This window comes from Phalangium opilio, unplaced genomic scaffold (assembly GCF_054372755.1).
Source record: "Phalangium opilio isolate 3A_F unplaced genomic scaffold, DU_Popi_V2 ptg000113l_1, whole genome shotgun sequence".
In the NCBI taxonomy this organism is placed as follows: domain Eukaryota; kingdom Metazoa; phylum Arthropoda; class Arachnida; order Opiliones; family Phalangiidae; genus Phalangium; species Phalangium opilio.
The window spans coordinates 86,939-107,835 of NW_028324209.1; the positions used below are offsets into that span (position 1 = coordinate 86,939).

A 20,897-nucleotide genomic window follows, 5' to 3' on the forward strand; every position below is an offset into this window, starting at 1 on the left:
ACATCGCCAAAAACAGTTGTCAAGCTATAATTCTATCATTTTCTATGCGCAGAATCTGGCAACCCTGAACTAGGGAAATTTTGCTCCAAAAAGGGAAATTTTAAGGGCTAGAAAGGGAAATGCCATTTTTCCCACCTGGCATCACTGCACGTGGTTGACTCTCTTCTTGTAACGTGTTGAAAATTAATATCAATTCATTAAATTTAAATAACCATGGGAAGACCAGGTAATTAATGAAATTTATGTTTTCAATTCTAAAGTATTAATATTAGAAGACGAAATTTCGCTAACATTTAGTAGATATAGTACTTTTTACGGAGTTTGTTTAAGCCTTGGTTAGGTTAGACCGAGGGGCTAGCCACTTACGAAATATGGATGGTGTACAAGCCTTAAGAAATATATTTAAATATTTCGAGAAATATCGTAATATTGAGAAATATCGGAAATATAGGGAAATATTGGGAAATATCGGAAATAATGGGAAATAATGAGAAATATCGGAAATAATGGGAAATAATGAGAAATATTAGAAATATTAAGACATAATGAGAAATATCGGAAATATTGGGAATACGAAGGAATAATCGAAATATTGGAAATTTAAAGGAAATATTGTGAAAATATTGGAAATTTAAGGGAAATGTAGTGAAAATATTGGAAATTTAAGGGAAATATAGTGAAAATATTGGAAATTTAAGGGAAATATCGTGAAAATATTGGAAATTTAAAGGAAATATAGTGAAAATATTGGAAATTTAAGGGAAATATAGTGAAAATATTGGAAATTTAAGGGAAATATCGTGAAAATATTGGAAATTTAAAGGAAATATAGTGAAAATATTGGAAATTTAAGGGAAATATAGTGAAAATATTGGAAATTTAAGGGAAATATCGTGAAAATATTGGAAATTTAAAGGAAATATAGTGAAAATATTGGAAATTTAAGTGAAATATAGTGAAAATATTGGAAATATTAGGAAATAATCGAAATATTGGAAATTTAAAGGAAATATTGTGAAAATATTGGAAATTTAAGGGAAATATAGTGAAAATATTGGAAATTAAAGGAAATATAGTGAAAATATTGGAAATTTAAGGGAAATATCGTGAAAATATTGGAAATTTTAGGAGAAATATTGGGAAATATAGAAATACAAAAATAATAGAAATACTGAGAAATATTTGGAAATACGAAGGAATAATGGAAATATTGGAAATTTAAGGGAAATATCGTGAAAATATTGGAAATTTAAGGGAAATATCGTGAAAATATTGGAAATTTTAGGAGAAATATCGGGAAATAAAGAAATACAAAAATAATAGAAATAAATCGGAAATATTTGGAAATAAGAAATCTGGTGTACATTTTTTGGGGAAGTGAGTAGCCCCTCGGGTTAGACCCCCAAAGAGCGGCTGAGCGGGAGGTTGTTAATGATATCACAAAGATAATTAATTTAAATTTACAGGATTTACGCCAAGAGGTGGTGGAGGACGAGGGGGCGGCTTTAGAGGTGGCCGTGGTAAGTTTTAAAGGAAAATTATTATTACCATTAAGCATTTTTTAACATTTTTTATCCTTAATCACGCAAGGTGGAGATAGAGGTGGGGGTGGTGGTTTCAGAGGCGGCGGCGGCTTTCGAGGAGGTCGTAACGGTGATGATGGAGAAGGAGGAGGTGGTTTCCGAGGTCACTGGTGGAGGTGGATTTCGAGGTAGAGGAGGTGGAGACAGAGGCCGAGGTGGTTTTAGAGGTGGTGGCAGAGGAGGAGATAGAGGAGGCCGCGGTGGACGAGGAGGTCGTGGTGGTGGAAGAGGAGGGTTCAGAGGAGGTAAAAAGGTCATCGTTGAACCTCATAGACACGAAGGAGTCTTCATTGCTAGAGGAAAAGAAGACGCTCTAGTTACCAAGAATTTGCTAACGGGAGAGAGTGTTTATGGTGAAAAAAGGATAGCTGTTGAAGTATGAACGATATTTAGAGAATGACTGTAGACAATAGAGATTAATAGTATTATTTCTTAAGGATGAAAATGGAAAGGTGGAGTACCGTGTCTGGAATCCTTTTAGGTCAAAGTTAGCCGCTGCAATCTTAGGTGGTGTTGATAAAATCCATATGCCTCCTGGTTCCAAAGTACTATACTTAGGAGCAGCTTCCGGAACTACAGTTTCTCATGTGGCCGATATAGTTGGACCCGTAAGAGAAATACACTTTTATTCGCGTAGCTTATTCCTGATCAGCGCCACCTACCCATAGCGGTGACTTTGAGAACTACTGTAAGCGGCAAGCCAATCAGATATCGTTAAAATCTGGTGACGTCACTGACTAACACTCTCGGGGGTCTTACCAAAAATGACGTCACCAGATTTTAGCGACATCTGATTGGGTTGCCGCTTACAGTAGTTCTCAAAGTCACCGCTATGGGTAGGTGGCGCTGATCAGGAAAATAAGGCTAATTTGAAAGTAAAAAAATTTCCTTATTGCTTTTTAGGAGGGACTAGTTTACGCTGTTGAGTTTTCTCACAGATCAGGTCGCGATTTAATTGGTGTAGCCCAAAAACGTACCAATATAATTCCTATTATCGAAGACGCTAGACATCCTCATAAATATAGAATGCTAGTTGGGATGGTAGACGTTATATTTGCTGATGTTGCTCAACCTGACCAAGCTCGTATTGTTGCCATAAATGCCCACAGTTTCCTGAAAAATGGTGGACATTTTGTTATATCCATAAAGGTAATTATTTATGTTGTAAACCTCTGTGTGTGTGTTTGAGGGGGGGGGGCTAAAATGTAAGCCTCTGTGGAGGGGGGGAAGAGTAGGTCTAAAATGTAAGCCTCTGTGGAGGGGGGGACTAGTAGGTCTAAAATGTAAGCCTCTGTGGAGGGGGGGGAAGAGTAGGTCTAAAATGTAAGCCTCTGTGGAGGGGGGGGACTAGTAGGTCTAAAATGTAAGCCTCTGTGGGGGGGGGACTAGTAGGTCTAAAATGTAAGCCTCTGTGGGGGGGGGAGAGTAGGTCTAAAATGTAAGCCTCTGTGGGGGGGGGGACTAGTAGGTCTAAAATGTAAGCCTCTGTGGAGGGGGGGGGAAGAGTAGGTCTAAAATGTAAGCCTCTGTGGAGGGGGGGGACTAGTAGGTCTAAAATGTAAGCCTCTGTGGGGGGGGGAGAGTAGGTCTAAAATGTAAGCCTCTGTGGGGGGGGGGACTAGTAGGTCTAAAATGTAAGCCTCTGTGGAGGGGGGGGGGGGAAGAGTAGGTCTAAAATGTAAGCCTCTGTGGAGGGGGGGGGACTAGTAGGTCTAAAATGTAAGCCTCTGTGGAGGGGGGGGGGGAAGAGTAGGTCTAAAATGTAAGCCTCTGTGGAGGGGGGGGGACTAGTAGGTCTAAAATGTAAGCCTCTGTGGAGGGGGGGGACTAGTAGGTCTAAAATGTAAGCCTCTGTGGAGGGGGGTGTTGAATAATGATAAAACTAATACTTTCGTATCCTTAATTAATTCTATATAAATGTTTAATTCCATGTTATAAAGTAAATTTGCATAACAATGTTAATATTAAATAAGAGATGATAATTTTGTATACTTCCTAAGATTAAAATAGATGGCGTGATAAGATTAGAAATCAATAAGATGAGAATGCAGGAATTGGAAAAACCATAAACAAAAAAGAATGATTCGCGCCTCTACGGAACACAGTTGTGTATGAGAGAAAGTTTTTCAGTTGAATAAAGAACTTAGATTATTAATGTAATTCGTCCCATTTTTTTATATAACAACAAAACATGGTGTCAGATTAAAGTTTCCCGCGTCTTCCCGCCGCGTTTGTCAGTTTTTTCGCCGTTCCCGTCGCTTTGGAAAGGGGATATTAGGGTCAAAGGCTTAGTGATACAGCGTCAGTGAGAAGAAGAAAATACCACTACTCGCTAGTAAACAAAGGACACCCGACTTAACATGTCTGAAGACGACACGAATGACTTGGAACTTGTTCAAGGTGGACAGAGCGTACCAACGGGAGTGCCCCCCGTACCTGCCCCTACCTTTCAAATCACTGCCCCCGAACCGTTAACAGGAGCGGGAGAATGGCCGAAATGGATTAGAAGATTTGAACGCTTTCGCCAGGCCTCGGGTCTGAGTCGAAGTTCTCATAAGGAACAAGTAAATGCCTTAATCTATTTCATGGGTCCTCAGGCCAATGATATCTTCGACTCGTTTCAATTGAGTACGGAGGAAGAGAGCGTCTATGAGAACGTCAGAGATCGTTTTGAAGGACACTACGTTGTACGGCGCAACCGCACGTATGAGAGAGCGAAATTTAATAATCGTCAACAAAGAGATGGCGAGAGCGTAGAAGAATACATTACCGCATTACACGCATTATCAGAACATTGTGAATTTGGAACAATGCGGGACGAACTTATCTGTGACAGACTGGTAGTTGGGTTAAAAGACAAGGCCTTATCAGAGCGACTGCAGTTGGACAAAGAACTGACATTGGACGGTGCTGTCACGAAAGCCAGACAAAATGAACAAATCAAATCGCAACAACGGGAGTTGTACCCCGAGAAAAATGCGCATAATGTAGATAGAATACACACGGGTAAACCTGCATCGCGTACTAGCAGAAACATGCAAGGTCAATGGCGGAACCACGTAACGGCCAAACAGCCACCTCCAAATATGTCAACGCTACGACAACACCAACCTCAGCAACAGCAAGAACGTTGTAAACGTTGTGGATACTCGAGAAATCATCCCAGAGAACAATGTCCAGCCTACAGCGCTACATGTCATAAATGTAAGAGAAGAGGTCACTTTGCGAAACAGTGCCGAAATTCAATGAATACTATAAGAGAAGTAACCAGCGATACATCCTTGAACAATGCATTTTTGGGATCAGTAGAGAGCAAACCCTCCCGGCAGTGGCATGCCACCATCTTGGTTGATAAACAACGAATTAAGTTTAAGGTTGACACAGGAGCTGATGTGAGTGTCATACCGGAAGAAATGGCCCGAGCAATGCCTCTAGCAAGTAAATTGGTAGCCTCAGATAGAACCTTATATGGCCCAGGCCGTAAGAGAATCGAATGCGTAGGGATGATAGCTGCGACATTAGAATATAAAAATGCAAGAATAGTTGAAAACGTCTACGTGATCCCAGACCTAGAAAGACCGCTTTTGGGGCTGAAAGCGAGTGAAGAATTAAACATAATAGCGAGAGTAGATGGAATGGAATCAGCCGCCACTAAAGTTGAGTTGATCTTGCAGGAGTTTCCTCATCTCTTTGAAGGAATAGGCAAGACCGTCGAACCATATGAGATTGCATTAATGCCTGGCGCTCAACCAACTGCATTAAACACGCCAAGAAGAGTTCCCATTCCACTGATGAAGCAAACCAAAGATGAACTGATCCGCATGGTTTCAGAAGGTATTATAACACCTATAGAAGAACCGACAGACTTCTGCGCTCCGATGGTGATAGTTCCCAAGCCGGATAAAAGCATACGCATTTGCGTGGATTTGACTGATTTAAATAAATTCATTAAGAGAGAAAGATATCCACTTCCCTCGGTGGATCACATCTTGGGTCAATTGGCGGGAGCCACCATATTTTCGAAATTAGATGCTACGAGCGGTTATTGGCAAGTTCCCTTGGCGCCTCAGTCAGCGAAGTTGACAACTTTTATCACGCCTTTCGGGCGATATTATTTTAACAGAATGCCCTTTGGTATTTGTTCTGCGTCAGAGCATTTCCAACGAAAAATAGGACTCTGTCTCGCTGGAATACCAGGAGCTGTTCACCTGCAAGATGATATCTTGGTATGGGGATGTAACGTGCAAGAGCATGACGAGAGATTGAGACAGATATTAAAACGTCTGACAGAAGCTGGAATTACACTTAATAGAGCCAAATGCGAGTTCTCTGTCAGAAGAGTTAAGTTTCTAGGCCACGTCATAGATGAAGCAGGAATACATCCAGACGAAGCGAAGATAGCCGCTATCAACAAACTGCCACCGCCAACAAATACAACAGAGTTGAAGCGTTTCCTAGGGATGGTTAACTTTCTAGCAAAGTTTGTACCGGAAGTATCTCATACACTGAGACCGTTACATGAACTCTTAAGCACGAAAAATGAGTGGACGTGGGGAGACCCACAGAACGAGTCGTTTATCAAGATCAAAGCATTGTTAACTAATCATCCAGTACTGGCGGTGTATGACCCGAAGCTGCCAACAATTATTTCAGCTGATGCGTCATCTTGGGGAATAGGCGCTGTCCTAAGTCAAGTTCATACAGATGGACAACGGCGCGTAGTCGCTTACGCATCTACGACGTTAACAGATGCAGAAAAGAGATACGCGCAAATAGAGAAAGAAGCCACAGCATTGGCGTGGGCATGTAATCGATTCAAGGATTACATAACAGGGATTAGCGTTGATCTTGAAACAGATCATAAACCGTTAGTGACGATCTTGACGACAAAGCAAATAGACGATTTGTCCCCTCGTCTTCAAAGAATACGGTTACGGATGATGCGTTACGTCTATACTATAAAATATGTTCCGGGAAAAGAGTTACATGCCGCCGACGCACTTTCGCGTGCCCCCCTATCTGGAGAACAAGATTCGGTAGAATTGGATGAAGAAGTATCTGCCTACATACAACTCATCACGTCAACCCTTCCCGCTACAGACCTTAGATTGGCCGAAATATGGCAGAAACAAAGAAATGATCCAGTATGCATACAACTGCTACATTACATTCAACACGGGTGGCCACAGAAAAGTCAAGTAACCAAAGAATGTCAAAGCTATTATGCTTATCGCGATGAGCTGTCAGAAACGGACGGCCTGCTCATGAAGAGTTCTCGGCTCGTGATCCCCGAACTATTACGAGACACCGTATTGGAACAAATACACCATGGTCACCAGGGCATTACCAAGTGCCGCGCAAGAGCGAAATCAGCAGTATGGTGGCCAGGATTATCTCGAGCAATCGAAGAAAAGGTTCAACGTTGCCTCGCGTGTATCAAGGAATCCAAAAATATGCACGAACCGATGATACCTACAGAATTTCCTGATCGCCCGTGGCAAATAGTTGCTATGGATTTATTCCATCTAGAAAAGAAATGGTTCCTGGTGGTCACGGACTATTATTCGCGTTTCTTTGAGATACGACCGCTCAGTGAATTAAACACCGCTGCGGTAATTGACCGCATCAAGTCAATCTTCGCCACCCATGGCATACCTGAGACAGTCAAATCAGATAACGGTCCTCAATTCAATCCTACATTGACGTCAGAATTCCGACGCTTTGCGGAGAATTACGGATTTACGCATGTAACATCCAGTCCACGTTATCCTCAGAGTAACGGCTTTGCAGAAGCAGCAGTGAAGATCGTAAAACAACAGCTGAAGAAATCTGAAGACGCGTATAAAGCCTTATTGGCTTACCGTTCGACTCCGTTGGCTAACGGTTATAGCCCAGCTGAACTGTTGATGGGTCGCAAGGTACGATCCACACTACCGATCGCTAGCACTCACTTGTATCCGTCCCATTTACCACGAGAACAAGTCGTTGACTTGGAAGAACGTAGAAAGGCCTCACAGAAGAAAAATTATGATACTCGTCATAATGTGAAAACGCTCCGTGAGTTGAACAAGGGCGAAACAGTATGGATAACAGACATGAGAACGCAAGGAACAGTAGCCGAACACGCACCCGAACCACGTTCCTACATGATCCACACCCCAAAGGGTACCATCCGTCGCAACAGATATCATCTGATACCCATCAGACAGGACAGAGACGATGCCGCTCCACAGCAACCTGATAGACAACCGTCCAAAGGTCCAGTACAAGAAACAGATGAACAAAACCAAGGAGAGCAAGAAAATTCACCCGTCCCGACATCACCCCAATCGCCATCACAACAGGATGAATCACCAGAGCCTTATCGCACCAGGTCAGGTCGCGTGATCATTAAACCAGTAAGACTGGATCTCTGAACTTGAGGGAAGGATGTTGAATAATGATAAAACTAATACTTTCGTATCCTTAATTAATTCTATATAAATGTTTAATTCCATGTTATAAAGTAAATTTGCATAACAATGTTAATATTAAATAAGAGATGATAATTTTGTATACTTCCTAAGATTAAAATAGATGGCGTGATAAGATTAGAAATCAATAAGATGAGAATGCAGGAATTGGAAAAACCATAAACAAAAAAGAATGATTCGCGCCTCTACGGAACACAGTTGTGTATGAGAGAAAGTTTTTCAGTTGAATAAAGAACTTAGATTATTAATGTAATTCGTCCCATTTTTTTATATAACAACAAAACAGGGGGGACTAGTAGGTCTAAAATGTAAGCCTCTGTGGAGGGGGGGGGGGGACTAGTAGGTCTAAAATGTAAGCCTCTGTGGGGGGGGAGAGTAGGTCTAAAATGTAAGCCTCTGTGGAGGGGGGGGGACTAGTAGGTCTAAAATGTAAGCCTCTGTGGAGGGGGGGGACTAGTAGGTCTAAAATGTAAGCCTCTGTGGAGGGGGGGACTAGTAGGTCTAAAATGTAAGCCTCTGTGGAGGGGGGGGACTAGTAGGTCTAAAATGTAAGCCTCTGTGGAGGGGGGGACTAGTAGGTCTAAAATGTAAGCCTCTGTGGGGGGGGAGAGTAGGTCTAAAATGTAAGCCTCTGTGGAGGGGGGGGGACTAGTAGGTCTAAAATGTAAGCCTCTGTGGAGGGGGGGGGAAGAGTAGGTCTAAAATGTAAGCCTCTGTGGAGGGGGGGGGACTAGTAGGTCTAAAATGTAAGCCTCTGTGGAGGGGGGGGGGAAGAGTAGGTCTAAAATGTAAGCCTCTGTGGAGGGGGGGACTAGTAGGTCTAAAATGTAAGCCTCTGTGGAGGGGGGGACTAGTAGGCCTAAAATGTAAGCCTCTGTGGGGGGGGGAAGAGTAGGTCTAAAATGTAAGCCTCTGTGGAGGGGGGGGGGACTAGTAGGTCTAAAATGTAAGCCTCTGTGGGGGGGGGAGAGTAGGTCTAAAATGTAAGCCTCTGTGGAGGGGGGGGGGACTAGTAGGTCTAAAATGTAAGCCTCTGTGGAGGGGGGGGACTAGTAGGTCTAAAATGTAAGCCTCTGTGGAGGGGGGGACTAGTAGGTCTAAAATGTAAGCCTCTGTGGAGGGGGGGGACTAGTAGGTCTAAAATGTAAGCCTCTGTGGGGGGGGAGAGTAGGTCTAAAATGTAAGCCTCTGTGGAGGGGGGGGGACTAGTAGGTCTAAAATGTAAGCCTCTGTGGAGGGGGGGGGGAAGAGTAGGTCTAAAATGTAAGCCTCTGTGGAGGGGGGGGGACTAGTAGGTCTAAAATGTAAGCCTCTGTGGAGGGGGGGGGGAAGAGTAGGTCTAAAATGTAAGCCTCTGTGGAGGGGGGGACTAGTAGGTCTAAAATGTAAGCCTCTGTGGAGGGGGGGACTAGTAGGCCTAAAATGTAAGCCTCTGTGGGGGGGGAAGAGTAGGTCTAAAATGTAAGCCTCTGTGGAGGGGGGGGGAAGAGTAGGTCTAAAATGTAAGCCTCTGTGGAGGGGGGGGACTAGTAGGTCTAAAATGTAAGCCTCTGTGGAGGGGGGGACTAGTAGGCCTAAAATGTAAGCCTCTGTGGGGGGGGGAAGAGTAGGTCTAAAATGTAAGCCTCTGTGGAGGGGGGGGACTAGTAGGTCTAAAATGTAAGCCTCTGTGGAGGGGGGGGAAGAGTAGGTCTAAAATGTAAGCCTCTGTGGAGGGGGGGACTAGTAGGTCTAAAATGTAAGCCTCTGTGGAGGGGGGGGGGACTAGTAGGTCTAAAATGTAAGCCTCTGTGGAGGGGGGGGGGAAGAGTAGGTCTAAAATGTAAGCCTCTGTGGAGGGGGGGACTAGTAGGTCTAAAATGTAAGCCTCTGTGGAGGGGGGGACTAGTAGGCCTAAAATGTAAGCCTCTGTGGGGGGGGGGAAGAGTAGGTCTAAAATGTAAGCCTCTGTGGAGGGGGGGGACTAGTAGGTCTAAAATGTAAGCCTCTGTGGAGGGGGAGGACTAGTAGGTCTAAAATGTAAGCCTCTGTGGAGGGGGGACTAGTAGGCCTAAAATGTAAGCCTCTGTGGGGGGGGAAGAGTAGGTCTAAAATGTAAGCCTCTGTGGAGGGGGGGGACTAGTAGGTCTAAAACGTAAGCCTCTGTGGAGGGGGGGGGGACTAGTAGGTCTAAAATGTAAGCCTCTGTGGAGGGGGGGACTAGTAGGTCTAAAATGTAAGCCTCTGTGGAGGGGGGGACTAGTAGGCCTAAAATGTAAGCCTCTGTGGGGGGGGGAAGAGTAGGTCTAAAATGTAAGCCTCTGTGGAGGGGGGGGACTAGTAGGTCTAAAATGTAAGCCTCTGTGGAGGGGGAGGACTAGTAGGTCTAAAATGTAAGCCTCTGTGGAGGGGGGACTAGTAGGCCTAAAATGTAAGCCTCTGTGGGGGGGGAAGAGTAGGTCTAAAATGTAAGCCTCTGTGGAGGGGGGGGGACTAGTAGGTCTAAAACGTAAGCCTCTGTGGAGGGGGGGGGGAAGAGTAGGTCTAAAATGTAAGCCTCTGTGGAGGGGGGACTAGTAGGTCTAAAATGTAAGCCTCTGTGGAGGGGGGGGGGACTAGTAGGTCTAAAATGTAAGCCTCTGTGGAGGGGGGGGGAAGAGTAGGTCTAAAATGTAAGCCTCTGTGGAGGGGGGGGGGGAAGAGTAGGTCTAAAATGTAAGCCTCTGTGGAGGGGGGGGACTAGTAGGTCTAAAATGTAAGCCTCTGTGGAGGGGGGGGGAAGAGTAGGTCTAAAATGTAAGCCTCTGTGGAAGGGGGGGGGAAGAGTAGGCCTAAAATGTAAGCCTCTGTGGAGGGGGGAAGAGTAGGTCTAAAATGTAAGCCTCTGTGGAGGGGGGGGGAAGAGTAGGTCTAAAATGTAAGCCTCTGTGGAGGGGGGGGGGAAGAGTAGGCCTAAAATGTAAGCCTCTGTGGAGGGGGGGAAGAGTAGGTCTAAAATGTAAGCCTCTGTGGAGGGGGGGGACTAGTAGGTCTAAAACGTAAGCCTCTGTGGGGGGGGAAGAGTAGGTCTAAAATGTAAGCCTCTGTGGAGGGGGGGGGGACTAGTAGGTCTAAAACGTAAGCCTCTGTGGAGGGGGGGAAGAGTAGGTCTAAAATGTAAGCCTCTGTGGAGGGGGGGGACTAGTAGGTCTAAAATGTAAGCCTCTGTGGAGGGGGGGGACTAGTAGGTCTAAAATGTAAGCCTCTGTGGAGGGGGGGGGGGACTAGTAGGTCTAAAATGTAAGCCTCTGTGGAGGGGGGGGGACTAGTAGGTCTAAAATGTAAGCCTCTGTGGAGGGGGGGAAGAGTAGGTCTAAAATGTAAGCCTCTGTGGAGGGGGGGGAAGAGTAGGCCTAAAATGTAAGCCTCTGTGGAGGGGGGGAAGAGTAGGTCTAAAATGTAAGCCTCTGTGGAGGGGGGGGGAAGAGTAGGTCTAAAATGTAAGCCTCTGTGGAGGGGGGGAAGAGTAGGCCTAAAATGTAAGCCTCTGTGGAGGGGGGGAAGAGTAGGTCTAAAATGTAAGCCTCTGTGGAGGGGGGGGACTAGTAGGTCTAAAATGTAAGCCTCTGTGGAGGGGGGGATGAGTAGGTCTAAAATGTAAGCCTCTGTGGAGGGGGGGATGAGTAGGTCTAAAATGTAAGCCTCTGTGGAGAGGGGGGGACGAGTAGGCCTAAAATGTAAGCCTCTGTTGGGGGGGGGGGACGAGTAGGCCTAAAATATAAGCCTTGTAAGAATTGATTCTTTGATGTTTTCATTACATTATGCAATTATTTTAGGCTAATTGTATTGATTCAACTGCTGAACCTGAAGCTGTTTTTGCTGGTGAAGTGAAAAAATTGCAATGGGAAAAACTAAAACCCCAAGAACAGATCACGTTAGAGCCTTATGAAAGAGATCACGCTGTTGTAGTAGGCATTTACAGATCATCAGGGAAGAAAACAGAATGATAGAAAAAGCAACGCTGCCTCAATTAAAATAATTTTATTTTTTATCATAAGAGAAATAAAACCCATTTCCCCCTATCAATTTTATTTCATTCTAAGAAACGATCGAGCATTTTCATGTAAAAAAAATTGAAAAATAAAAAATGTTCATTATGTTTTTTCAAATTTGGCGGGAAATACTTCGTATTTGGTAGGTGGCGCGCCAGTGTCACGTCACGTGATTAAGGCAGAACGCGACAAAATGGCGGCTGAGGGTTCAACGTCGACATCGTGCTGATGAAAATTTTAAAGTTTTACGCGATTACTTTTGGAATTTTATCGGATTTTCGGCTTTTAATCGGTGTTTTAATAAAGTGTACGTTTTTTGTGAATAATTTCGGTGGTTTGGAATCTCCGGATTAAGCGGAGCCAGGAGGATTGGAAGTCGGACTGGACATCGATGGTAGGTTTGAAAATATTACAATGCAGCGTTTTTGGCGGGAGGAAAACGGCCATTGATGGCGCGAGAAGTCTTTTTTGAACAAACCGACTACGCGCCACTTTCTCCTTTCGCTTTTTCTCGTATAATTTATTAGTTTCGAACTATTACTTAGTAAGTGATATTAATTCTTCGGGTGGAAATTTAGGCCTAGCTAACGTTACATTTTGAACGGCGCTTAACGGTTCTCTCGGTCAACATGTGATCGCCAATGATGCTGAGTCGTTAGGCCTAGGCTAGACAGCTGAAAGATTAAGGGGGTGAGAAACCATGGGGAAATGTTTGGGTTTTTGTGGTAGGTAGTTGGCTCGATGACGCAGTTATTGAAATTGGAACCTCACCACTCCCCCACCATCCTTCGTCACTCATTTTCACGTGTTTTCATTTCATAGGCGGATAGGCTTAGCAAACTAATTATTCAAGGGTTATTTAGTATAATTAGTCATGAAATTAAATCTGTAAATTCAATAATAATTATTGATATCTTCTGTAAAATGCTTTGAAAAACCCAAAATATGTTTGAAAAGTTAAATTATATTTTTGGTCCCTATTACATCTTAAGTGTAGATTTCCGGTTCATTGAATACCCCCTTTCTTAAAGAAAATTCTTGGAATTCAAGCGCGTAGATTACATTCAACAGATTGCAAGGGGAAAAAAAAAAAAAACTTGAGGTTCAGAAATGGAATTTTCATTCAGTGATAAATTTTTTTAAGAGAATTAAGATAACGTAGCGATGCGATGCTATTTTTTAGTAAGTTTCTTAGATGACGTCACTAGGAAAGTAGGAACAGTACAGTTTCAAATTAGAGTAATAACACCCCATAGTATTATTAATTTTTGTTGTTGAATTGTGTTGATCGTAAAGGTCACTTAAAAAGACTTAATTTAAACCCTTGGTGGTTGTTAGGAACTGCTTGACCTGGTCACACCAGTAAAGGGGTCTACTAGTCAATTAATTTATTCGCCGCCTATCTTTCCATTTCATAGTATTTGACCCTGGTTAGATTGTAAGAGAGGACATTATGGGGGGGGGGTAGTAAATTCAACTTTGGTCGCGCAAGTTGTACAGGCCGGCATCTATTTTCTCTCTCCGCTCTCTCTAGCAGCGTCTCATCTCCTCTCCCGGTTCACTCATCCTCCCTTTTCCATTTTGGGATCTTGGATTGGCGTTGGCGCGCGCGCGCGTCGACTGTGTCTGCTAGACGTCTGGAATATCCCAAAATGAGAAGAGGGCCGAAAGGGAGAGCCCACCATCGGGAGAAAAATATCTGGGGGTGGTTAAAGGCTAGCCCGCCATTTTTGCGCCGTTTTTTTTTTAGCCCTTCCTTTTGCGCGGCTCTTTTGGTACCTAGAGATATTTTGTCATAGATATAAGAAATAGATGTTATTATCTCTAATACTTCCTCATCGGGAACCGCTAGTAGTCAAGGGGGTATATTTTTGATGTCTATTTTACCCCTTTAATGGTCGAACATGTAGCTATGGCGGTAGAGTTTTCTTTAAGACTAGTTTATGGGGTAAGGGTTTACCTCTACTTCTTACTGGCGACGGTTTTTCTAGTCAGGGTATAGGGACTTGGCAGTACTACGTCATGCAACCTCACACATTGTTTCCAAAGGGGGAGGGGGGGAGGTCTCTATTGGTATAAAATAAAGGGAATAGCCTTGTCTCTTTTAGGGCGAAAGGGAGACACCCTGTACATCTACCTATCTCCTTATTATATTACGTAAATGTTTTTGATATTGGTTTTTTTGGAATGTTTTAATTTATGGTGGGTGGTTTTTTGTATGAAGTGGTTAATTTATGACGTTGTTTTTTATGGAATGTTTTAATTTATGACGTTGTTTTTTATGGAATGTTTTAATTTATGACGTTGTTTTTTATGGAATGTTTTAATTTATGACGTTGTTTTTTATGGAATGTTTTAATTTATTACGTTTTTTTATGGAATGTTTTAATTTATTACGTTTTTTTATGGAATGTTTTAGTTTATTACGTTTTTTTATGGAATGTTTTAATGGATGACGTTTTTTAATGGGTGACATTGTAATTTATGATGTTGTTTTTTTCGGAATGTTGTAATTTATGATGTTGTTTTTTCGGAATGTTCTAATTTACGATATTGTTAAGTTGGAATGTTCTAATTTATAACATTGTTTTTGGAACCTTCCAATTTATAACATTGTTTTTGGAACCTTCCAATTTATAACATTGTTAAAACCTTCCAATTTATAACATTGTTAAAACTTTCCAATTTATAACATTGTTAAACCCTCCAATTTACAACACTTTGTTGGAACCCTCTAATTAATATCGTGGTTTTTTGGAACCTTCTAATTATTATCGTTGTTTTTTGGAACCTTCTAATTATTATCCGAGTTATTATCGTTGTTTTTTGGAACCTTCTAATAAATATCGATGTTTTTTGGAACCTTCTAATTATTATCCGAGTTATTATCGTTGTTTTTTGGAACCTTCTAATAAATATCGATGTTTTTTGGAACCTTCAAATTAATATCGTTGTTTTTTTTTGTAACCTTCTAATTAATATCGTTGTTTTTTTTGGAACCTTCTAATAAATATCGTTGTTTTTTGGAACCTTCTAATTAATATCGTTGTTTTTTTGGAACCTTCTAATTAATATCGTTGTTTTTTTGGAACCTTCTAATAAATATCGATGTTTTTTGGAACCTTCAAATTAATATCGTTGTTTTTTTTTTGTAACCTTCTAATTAATATCGTTGTTTTTTTTGGAACCTTCTAATAAATATCGATGTTTTTTGGAACCTTCAAATTAATATCGTTGTTTTTTTTTGTAACCTTCTAATTAATATCGTTGTTTTTTTTTTGTAACCTTCTAATTAATATCGTTGTTTTTTTTTTGTAACCTTCTAATTAATATCGTTGTTTTTTTGGAACCTTCTAATAAATATCGATGTTTTTTGGAACCTTCTAATTAATATCGTTGTTTTTTTGGAACCTTCTAATTAATATCGTTGTTTTTTTGGAACCTTCTAATAAATATCGATGTTTTTTGGAACCTTCAAATTAATATCGTTGTTTTTTTTTGTAACCTTCTAATTAATATCGTTGTTTTTTTTGGAACCTTCTAATAAATATCGATGTTTTTTGGAACCTTCTAATTAATATCGTTGTTTTTTTGGAACCTTCTAATAAATATCGATGTTTTTTGGAACCTTCAAATTAATATCGTTGTTTTTTTTTGTAACCTTCTAATTAATATCGTTGTTTTTTTTTGTAACCTTCTAATTAATATCGTTGTTTTTTTGGAACCTTCTAATAAATATCGATGTTTTTTGGAACCTTCTAATTAATATCGTTGTTTTTTTGGAACCTTCTAATTAATATCGTTGTTTTTTTGGAACCTTCTAATAAATATCGATGTTTTTTGGAACCTTCAAATTAATATCGTTGTTTTTTTTGTAACCTTCTAATTAATATCGTTGTTTTTTTGGAACCTTCTAATAAATATCGATGTTTTTTGGAACCTTCAAATTAATATCGTTGTTTTTTTTGGAACCTTCTAATTAATATCGTTGTTTTTTTTTTGTAACCTTCTAATTAATATCGTTGTTTTTTTTTTGTAACCTTCTAATTAATATCGTTGTTTTTTTGGAACCTTCTAATAAATATCGATGTTTTTTGGAACCTTCTAATTAATATCGTTGTTTTTTTGGAACCTTCTAATTAATATCGTTGTTTTTTTGGAACCTTCTAATAAATATCGATGTTTTTTGGAACCTTCAAATTAATATCGTTGTTTTTTTTGTAACCTTCTAATTAATATCGTTGTTTTTTTTGGAACCTTCTAATAAATATCGATGTTTTTTGGAACCTTCTAATTAATATCGTTGTTTTTTTGGAACCTTCTAATAAATATCGATGTTTTTTGGAACCTTCAAATTAATATCGTTGTTTTTTTTGTAACCTTCTAATTAATATCGTTGTTTTTTTTTGTAACCTTCTAATTAATATCGTTGTTTTTTTGGAACCTTCTAATAAATATCGATGTTTTTTGGAACCTTCTAATTAATATCGTTGTTTTTTTGGAACCTTCTAATTAATATCGTTGTTTTTTTGGAACCTTCTAATAAATATCGATGTTTTTTGGAACCTTCAAATTAATATCGTTGTTTTTTTTTGTAACCTTCTAATTAATATCGTTGTTTTTTTGGAACCTTCTAATAAATATCGATGTTTTTTGGAACCTTCAAATTAATATCGTTGTTTTTTTTGGAACCTTCTAATTAATATCGTTGTTTTTTTTTGTAACCTTCTAATTAATATCGTTGTTTTTTTTTTGTAACCTTCTAATTAATATCGTTGTTTTTTTGGAACCTTCTAATAAATATCGATGTTTTTTGGAACCTTCTAATTAATATCGTTGTTTTTTTGGAACTTTCTAATTAATATCGTTGTTTTTTTGGAACCTTCTAATAAATATCGATGTTTTTTGGAACCTTCAAATTAATATCGTTGTTTTTTTTTGTAACCTTCTAATTAATATCGTTGTTTTTTTTGGAACCTTCTAATAAATATCGATGTTTTTTGGAACCTTCTAATTAATATCGTTGTTTTTTTGGAACCTTCTAATAAATATCGATGTTTTTTGGAACCTTCAAATTAATATCGTTGTTTTTTTTGTAACCTTCTAATTAATATCGTTGTTTTTTTTTTGTAACCTTCTAATTAATATCGTTGTTTTTTTGGAACCTTCTAATAAATATCGATGTTTTTTGGAACCTTCTAATTAATATCGTTGTTTTTTTGTAACCTTCTAATTAATATCGTTGTTTTTTTGGAACCTTCTAATAAATATCGATGTTTTTTGGAACCTTCTAATTAATATCGTTGTTTTTTTGGAACCTTCTAATTAATATCGTTGTTTTTTTGGAACCTTCTAATAAATATCGATGTTTTTTGGAACCTTCAAATTAATATCGTTGTTTTTTGGAACCTTCTAATAAATATCGATGTTTTTTGGAACCTTCTAATTAATATCGTTGTTTTTTTGGAACCTTCTAATAAATATCGATGTTTTTTGGAACCTTCTAATTAATATCGTTGTTTTTTTGTAACCTTCTAATTAATATCGTTGTTTTTTTGGAACCTTCTAATAAATATCGATGTTTTTTGGAACCTTCTAATTAATATCGTTGTTTTTTTGGAACCTTCTAATTAATATCGTTGTTTTTTTGGAACCTTCTAATAAATATCGATGTTTTTTGGAACCTTCAAATTAATATCGTTGTTTTTTTGGAACCTTCTAATAAATATCGATGTTTTTTGGAACCTTCTAATTAATATCGTTGTTTTTTTGGAACCTTCTAATTAATATCGTTGTTTTTTTGGAACCTTCTAATTAATATCGTTGTTTTTTTGGAACCTTCTAATTAATATCGTTGTTTTTTTTGTAACCTTCTAATAAATATCGTTGTTTTTTTGGAACCTTCTAATAAATATCGATGTTTTTTGGAACCTTCAAATTAATATCGTTGTTTTTTTTGGAACCTTCTAATTAATATCGTTGTTTTTTTTTTGTAACCTTCTAATTAATATCGTTGTTTTTTTTTTGTAACCTTCTAATTAATATCGTTGTTTTTTTGGAACCTTCTAATAAATATCGATGTTTTTTGGAACCTTCTAATTAATATCGTTGTTTTTTTGGAACCTTCTAATTAATATCGTTGTTTTTTTGGAACCTTCTAATAAATATCGATGTTTTTTGGAACCTTCAAATTAATATCGTTGTTTTTTTTGTAACCTTCTAATTAATATCGTTGTTTTTTTTGGAACCTTCTAATAAATATCGATGTTTTTTGGAACCTTCTAATTAATATCGTTGTTTTTTTGGAACCTTCTAATAAATATCGATGTTTTTTGGAACCTTCAAATTAATATCGTTGTTTTTTTTGTAACCTTCTAATTAATATCGTTGTTTTTTTTTGTAACCTTCTAATTAATATCGTTGTTTTTTTGGAACCTTCTAATAAATATCGATGTTTTTTGGAACCTTCTAATTAATATCGTTGTTTTTTTGGAACCTTCTAATTAATATCGTTGTTTTTTTGGAACCTTCTAATAAATATCGATGTTTTTTGGAACCTTCAAATTAATATCGTTGTTTTTTTTTGTAACCTTCTAATTAATATCGTTGTTTTTTTGGAACCTTCTAATAAATATCGATGTTTTTTGGAACCTTCAAATTAATATCGTTGTTTTTTTTGGAACCTTCTAATTAATATCGTTGTTTTTTTTTGTAACCTTCTAATTAATATCGTTGTTTTTTTTTTGTAACCTTCTAATTAATATCGTTGTTTTTTTGGAACCTTCTAATAAATATCGATGTTTTTTGGAACCTTCTAATTAATATCGTTGTTTTTTTGGAACTTTCTAATTAATATCGTTGTTTTTTTGGAACCTTCTAATAAATATCGATGTTTTTTGGAACCTTCAAATTAATATCGTTGTTTTTTTTGTAACCTTCTAATTAATATCGTTGTTTTTTTTGGAACCTTCTAATAAATATCGATGTTTTTTGGAACCTTCTAATTAATATCGTTGTTTTTTTGGAACCTTCTAATAAATATCGATGTTTTTTGGAACCTTCAAATTAATATCGTTGTTTTTTTTGTAACCTTCTAATTAATATCGTTGTTTTTTTTTTGTAACCTTCTAATTAATATCGTTGTTTTTTTGGAACCTTCTAATAAATATCGATGTTTTTTGGAACCTTCTAATTAATATCGTTGTTTTTTTGTAACCTTCTAATTAATATCGTTGTTTTTTTGGAACCTTCTAATAAATATCGATGTTTTTTGGAACCTTCTAATTAATATCGTTGTTTTTTTGGAACCTTCTAATTAATATCGTTGTTTTTTTGGAACCTTCTAATAAATATCGATGTTTTTTGGAACCTTCAAATTAATATCGTTGTTTTTTGGAACCTTCTAATAAATATCGATGTTTTTTGGAACCTTCTAATTAATATCGTTGTTTTTTTGGAACCTTCTAATTAATATCGTTGTTTTTTTGGAACCTTCTAATTAATATCGTTGTTTTTTTGGAACCTTCTAATTAATATCGTTGTTTTTTTTGTAACCTTCTAATAAATATCGATGTTTTTTGGAACCTTCAAATTAATATCGTTGTTTTTTTTGTAACCTTCTAATTAATATTATCGTTTTTTGAAACCTTCTAATCCATTTTGGAAAGTTTTAAATTATGACATAGTTTTTAGAATGTTTCAAATTAATATTGAATTACCTCTAACAAACTTAACCCTTTTTTTATTCCAAGTTTACCTGTTAATTTATTGTTAGAATTCATTAAGACATAATTAAAAGCGATTAAAATTTATACGTTTATTTAATTTTAGGTTCTTGGAAAATCGAGGAAAACATTCAGTGTGTTACGTAAATATCGGATCACGTCTAGTTTTTCGTTTTAAAATGTCTTCGAAAGAAATTCGAAATTGTTCGAGTAAAAATCTGTTACGGTCTAGCGTTGATTGTGGCACGTAATTACAATTGATTAACTTCGTGTCGAGTGAAATGTTCGGTTGGTTACTTTAAATTATCGACTTCTGCGAGGAAAAACCAAAAAAAAAAAAAAGGAAAAGATCGCGGGTAAATTATCGACTTCTGCGAGGAAAAACCAAAAAAAAAAAAAAAAAAAATCGCGGGTGCTCGCGCATTGAAATTGTTTGTGCTTCGAGAAACTTCACTGGATTAACCTTTTAATTGGTGAGTAATTTTTTTTTTAATTAAACTTGCCACTGGAAATAGCCAGGGAATAGGTAAAACGAGGTCAAGGGTTTGTAACAAACAAAGTTAGGGAATTTTTAGTTTAGTCGGAACATTTCTAGGATTTAGGAAAATTGCAAATGTTGAATGTTCCAAGTTGCAATTAATACGTTTTAAAACATAATTCAGGGCTCCCAGAGTACCTATAATACCTATAATTCCGAGATGGTCCTATAAAAACCTATAATTCGTAAATTTATCCCATAATACCTATATTTTGGATATAATGGTTAAAAAACACTACAAAAGTTCAAAAACAATCCAACATTTTTTATTATTTTTCTGAGGTGTCGTTTTAAAGGGAGGGTGAAGTAGAAAATCAAGTGATTTTTTATCGATTCTTCTACTAATTATAAGACCAGTCTGCATAGTGAAACATCCAGGAATTACTTCCGAATGATTTTAAAATTCAAATTAGGTTCAGATTTTAAGGATAATTTGAAACTAGCACCTCCGACCAATCACGTAACGCCCTGCCTTTTTGTTAACAAAATTCTCGTGGCACGCGCCATGCCTAAAGAAATTTATCACGAGATTTGATAAAATTCGCGCACTACGTGATAATCATGGCGCG

At 38.2% G+C, this 20,897-nt stretch overlaps 1 protein-coding gene and 1 pseudogene across 4 annotated transcripts in view; both read left to right on the plus strand.

Annotated features, from left to right (window-relative positions):
• The first annotated feature begins 59 nt into the window (after positions 1-59).
• Positions 60-12,183, plus strand: LOC149623083 (rRNA 2'-O-methyltransferase fibrillarin-like; annotated as a pseudogene). Its single transcript, XR_016374922.1, has 6 exons — positions 60-226; positions 1,467-1,520; positions 1,591-1,959; positions 2,021-2,191; positions 2,487-2,732; positions 11,851-12,183. The product of XR_016374922.1 is annotated as an rRNA 2'-O-methyltransferase fibrillarin-like (transcript).
• Positions 12,184-12,256: 73 nt separating this feature from the next.
• The window catches only part of LOC149623084 (dual specificity tyrosine-phosphorylation-regulated kinase 1B-like), a 60,246-nt gene continuing 51,605 nt past the window's right edge, over positions 12,257-20,897 (plus strand). Inside the window, exons 1-3 of one of the 3 annotated variants that reach the window (XM_089853363.1) lie at positions 12,257-12,460; positions 19,897-20,139; positions 20,196-20,263. The gene's annotated coding sequence lies outside the window, so the exon portion shown is untranslated. Of the gene's footprint in view, positions 12,461-19,896; positions 20,264-20,897 lie in introns of all 3 variants that reach the window. The other 2 variants (XM_089853365.1, XM_089853364.1) reach the window with 2 other exon arrangements.